Genomic DNA, 5,342 nt, shown 5'->3' with positions numbered 1-5,342 from the left:
TTCTACTTTTCGGATGATCTACAGCAAAGTATAGCATGAATTAATAACATAATATAGAAAATCATGTGATCTCATTATTTTAAGCGAATTTTTCGGTTAGGAAGATCTGCACCTTTATATGAAATTGTCATTGCCTTTTTTTTATTTGATAATTTACTGCGTCCTATGGTGCAATAAATGTAACTAACATAAAAATTCCTTTTACTTCAGAAAACTATAATAAATTTAGTATTTTTTCATATCTTATACTTTACGCAGTACTTATGCAGTCAAAAATGAGGAGAAAGAATGATGGATCTATGGAAATTTTGGTATTATTTGCAGTACAATGTCGTAATAATTGAAACAAATGAGAATATTGTTAATCCTAAGTCTACAATATATGTAGATATATCCCAGTCGGTAAGGATAGATCGAAATTTAGAAAGTAATTACAGATGGCAAGTAAAATTGCTGGAACTATGCAAATGTCGCTGAATCTGTGGTAACATACCCAGAGGTACTCTTTCCAGTCCTTGCACCTTCCCCAAAATCAGAATCAGTGTAACTTACCAGTTCACGATTACACAAATCTACATATTTCGCGCATTGAAGTCCTATGTTTTGATAGCGTTCGAGTATCGTAAAAGTCTCTTTACATTCGATATATCTTGTTTTCCGGTTTTTCCATAGATCTGCTAGAATAGCGCACTGCAAATGCAATGTCCGGACAAGTTTTAATTGCTAATAAAAAGTACTGTAAGCCATGCATTAGTTAATACTTAATCAGGGTTGCGGTACCAACCCCTGGTTGGTACCAATGGCAATTGATGCACGAAATCGTTTCGATCCATTTTTTATAAATATATGTGATGATATTGTTACGGCGACTTGTCCAAATCAAGTCGCTGTAATGTGAAACTGCCCTGTTGTGAACAACTCCTTAAAGAATAATAGAAGATAAGGGTTGCCACGGAGGTGTGTTATCAACGGACAATCGAAGAGTCGAGATCGGACCATCGAACGATCAACATCCCACTTCTGAAAGATCTAAATTGTTATTGTATCTAATTGTGTTATAGTTAATATTCTTTATTGTAGATAAAATGCCGCGACGCGAGAGAAATGGTGTAATTCGTAACAATTTTATTATATTTTGTCATAGTATTATGAGGTCACGCATCAGGTGCGTCAGGTAACGCACTCTACCTGGCGCGAGACACTGCCTTGTCCCATGATGCTAGCGGAAAAACCGGCCCATCCGAAAGAAAATATATATTCCACTTATGAATTAGAAGTGCTAGCGGTGGCAAAAGCGGTAACGAAATTTACAGTTTACTTGATAAGAATCCCTTTTTAACTGATCACTATGATCAAGTGTTCGCTATGACCATGAAAGAAAAAGATATTCGTCTATATACATATAGCTTGGTGAGTGCTACTGTTGCAAGGTTTTGATTACATTGTAACTATCAGGTCAAGGAGCGGTATGAAGCATGCTGACGCGTTGGATTGGAACGTACGCTATGCTAGTCGACAAACAAAGTAGCATATGATATAAGGTTAAAAAGTCGCAGAAAAAGACGCGGAATTGTTGCGCGGAAAAACAAATCAATCGAAAAAAGAACTCCGCGCGAATATTTTATAGATAGCGGCATTCTTTACAAAAGACAAGGTGGCGAACGAGTGATTGCAGTACTGCAATTAAGGCAGAATAGCACTATACAACGCGTACATGGTCAAGGACATTTTGGAACTGCGGAAATCGAAACTTTAATTAAGCGCGATTACAGGTTCGAGAAACTGCATCAAAATATTCAGAGAATTTCTATACTGGAATAAAAAATAATCATTCTTAGAATAAAAAATTATTATTCGAAAAGGTGGTGGAGTTAATAGATATTTAGAGCCTACTAGTTTCCGAAAATTAGAAAAAACATCATAGTGTATATTCAGAAGTGTCTAAAGTACTGTATGGACTTAATAAGGTTTCCGAGGATATTTACCTCTACACTTTTATCCTGGTGTTATTTGTTTACTTGAAGAAGACGCCAGTATCTTAAAAACCACCGCCATACGTCTCACCCTGCTGAAATGGTACCTTGCCTGTTGTTTTATATCATGATTCATTTTTAACACTAGAAAGACTGAAAGTTAGTATATACCAATATTGCCCAAAAGAAGTCAAAATGACTGCATTGTGAAAGAATAACTAATGTGTAAAGAAATTTGTTTAAAATTAATTTTTAATATTTTTAATATTTATTTATAGTTATATAACAGGTTATTAGTAAATATTAACAATAAAAAAATTTACTTCACTTGAAAAAAAAATAATTTATGCATTATTATTTGTACATTTTATGCAAATAAAAGTGGAAATCTTTTTATGTGTACATCTTTCGCAAACATACTTTTGACATTTTTCAAATGTATTACTTGTTTTGTTGTGGCAAAATCGTACTTGACAAATTTTGCGTTTGTTAAAATGGGTTGCATTTGATGATGTTGCAGCTAATCTTTGTGGGTATTCATGTTCTGGTGAATTTTTCTGTCTTGCAGCTCTGTATTCGGTGCAAAGCTGTTCTGCTAATTGAAACAAGAACTCTTTTCGTTGTATTTGTATTCCTGTCGTTTCTTTGTAAAGGATCCAAGCATTTATAGCAGCCAAAACTAAAATATTGAAAAATATTTGGAGGGGCCACCTACGAGATCTAACTTTTACTGTATATTTTCTGGCCATTTAATCTGCCACATCAACTCCAAATTTTTTGCTGTCATAAAATTGAATAGATTCCGGTAACATTTTTTTATTACTTTTATCAATTTTCACAAATTTATGCTTAGAACTTAGAACAGCTACTCTTTTGTTTGGTTTGTTTTTATATATTGTAAGAACACAATTCTCTGATTTATATAACAGAGTGGAAAAACGAGGCATGTTATTCTTCGTTTGTTTGACTGCTTTTGGTAGTTCTCTTTTGTTTCCTCTAATAGTTCCAACTACAGTTGTTTTTTGGCCAATAATTTTGTCGCGAGTGACATGCTAGTGAAAAAGTTATCGGTCGTAATATTTCTTCCACAGCTTGTATATGGCTCGACAAGTTTCAGAACAACGTGTTCACTCAGAAGCATTGACAATGGTCATTGTTCATCTTTCCTCAAATAAGGAAAACCATTCAAAACATATTTGCTACTGACATCTGATGCAAGCCAGAATTTGATGCCAAAGGAAATAATTGCTCGTCAACTGTTATATTTTGCCCTGGTTGATAGCAAGCTTGACAGTTTTCAATGAACTTATCCCATATTTCCGAAACCAAGTCAAATTTATTTGTTTGTAGGCGTCTACTTCTTTCAGTTCTTTTGTCAAAACAAATAAATCGTAGGATTTGCTTGAACTTTTCCCTGGTCGTAGTTTTTCTAAAAAATTCGGGACCCAGTTTGCTGACTATAAATAAATCAATTATAAATTTTTTGCCTCGTAAGCTCCACGACCATATAAAATCCCAATAAATGCACGTATTTCCGGTAATGATGTTGTCCAATCGTTCCTCAAAATTCGGCTATCTTCTTCTTCTGTCCACTTTCTCATATGTTTGATAATATGGTTATCTATTTTCAATGAGAATGCACTGATAAGATTATCTGCCATAATTTCCTTTTTGCGTAGCCTGTTGGCCCTTTCACACCCTTGAAAATACAAGTAGATGGTAACCTTCCTGGAATACCGTCTTCGTCAAATTTTGACCACACAGTACCATCGACAGCTGTTTCGGTCTCCTGAAAGATGTTTTTAGTTTCTTCATTAGAGTCTGAACTACTTAGCACCCTACACCTTTCCATGGGCATATTGATGTTTCACTTTGTATATGAACCGTTTGATCTTCAGATGATAGTTCAGAATTTATTGCATCTGATTCTATACCGGAGCACTCTTCACTTATGTTCGTTAGCTTTTCCAATAACTCACTTCTATTCGACATTTCTTTCATGAATTTAGGGCGCAAATGATATAAAATAAACAACTTGTCAGAACAAGTACCACTGCATAAAGATACGAATAACAAGTACTACTTTAGCTTATTGAGCAACTGCAACTTATTTAGTATACGCCCAAATCGACAATTTATCATGTACTTGTATGTTATCATGTAACGGTAATCGAAAAAAATGAAAAATGTTATTTCAATACAGAGCCGAACTGGTCATATAAGAAATTTACTCAATTCATTTGATTATTTTAAATTTTCCAAACAGTCAAAACGACTGCTTTTGGGCAATATAGGTATAACACATATATATACCGGAAATGAAGAAGGGGGGGAAGTAACTGCAATTATTAATAAACGCATTTATATGTTGTACAAAAAGTCACAAAATTCTAAGAAATTGTATCATTATATACATAATTTTTTTCTAATTGAAATTGTAAAGCAGTCACAATGATTTCCTTGGGCAATCTAGTGTTAACAAAGTTGAACATTTAAATTTAGTTCTCACATTGATTGTGTCAGACCACTGTTCTCAATGCAAGCATAAAAATTACGAGAGTTTGAATTTCTGGAGGACAGGAGAGGATTTATATTCATTAGAAAATCGATGTGCTAGTCAGATTTCCCAAGAGGCTCAATCACCCAATAAACGCGAAAGGAAAATTGTGAACTTTCCGTCGGATGTTAATTCAGGAGTTCGGGAAACAATTCTGAGTGAGTCGGAGAGAACAGAGGAAAGCGTGTGCGAGAAGGAATAAGTGATCTATCGGCGGAAACTAGACCCTGATCCTTTAGAAGAAGAATTTGGTGAGATTAATATTAATTGTCGATAGAGTGGAGGAGCTGTGTATGTGTGTCACGTTGCCAATAATTAATGGGAAACGCTGAAACAAAATATGAACAACAATAAATGAGGTTAAGTAACAAGGAAACCATTCGCGTACGTGGTCTATTGTATGTACGGATCCTGAGTAAAGTAACATTTGAAAACATGATTGTGCATGCAATATTTCTCTATATAGAGAAAAAAGACTTTTAAAAATTATTTAAATCTAGATTCTTATTCTTCATAGAAATGTAAGGTCTTTGTTAAGCTGAAGAGCTCTTTTAATCTAAGAGCTGCACAAAATTCGAAAATGTGGGGATTACTGAAAAAAATTTAGAATTCCGATATTATTTTCGAATACATTTTCGAAAATCAGTCACGCCCAATTTGGCTGAAATTTTGCAAATAGCTTCATTTCACATGAAAACAATGTTTGCGAGAATTATATTTTGCAATTCGAACATTAAATCCGAAAATTTTGCGAAAAATGTTTTGATACGACTTTTTTGTAAACATTTACCTTTCCTGTTACTAAAATTTCT

Source organism: Megalopta genalis, unplaced genomic scaffold, assembly GCF_051020955.1.
Source record: "Megalopta genalis isolate 19385.01 unplaced genomic scaffold, iyMegGena1_principal scaffold0101, whole genome shotgun sequence".
In the NCBI taxonomy this organism is placed as follows: domain Eukaryota; kingdom Metazoa; phylum Arthropoda; class Insecta; order Hymenoptera; family Halictidae; genus Megalopta; species Megalopta genalis.
The sequence above is the reverse complement of the archived record's forward strand: the minus strand, read 5'-3'. Positions refer to the sequence as shown.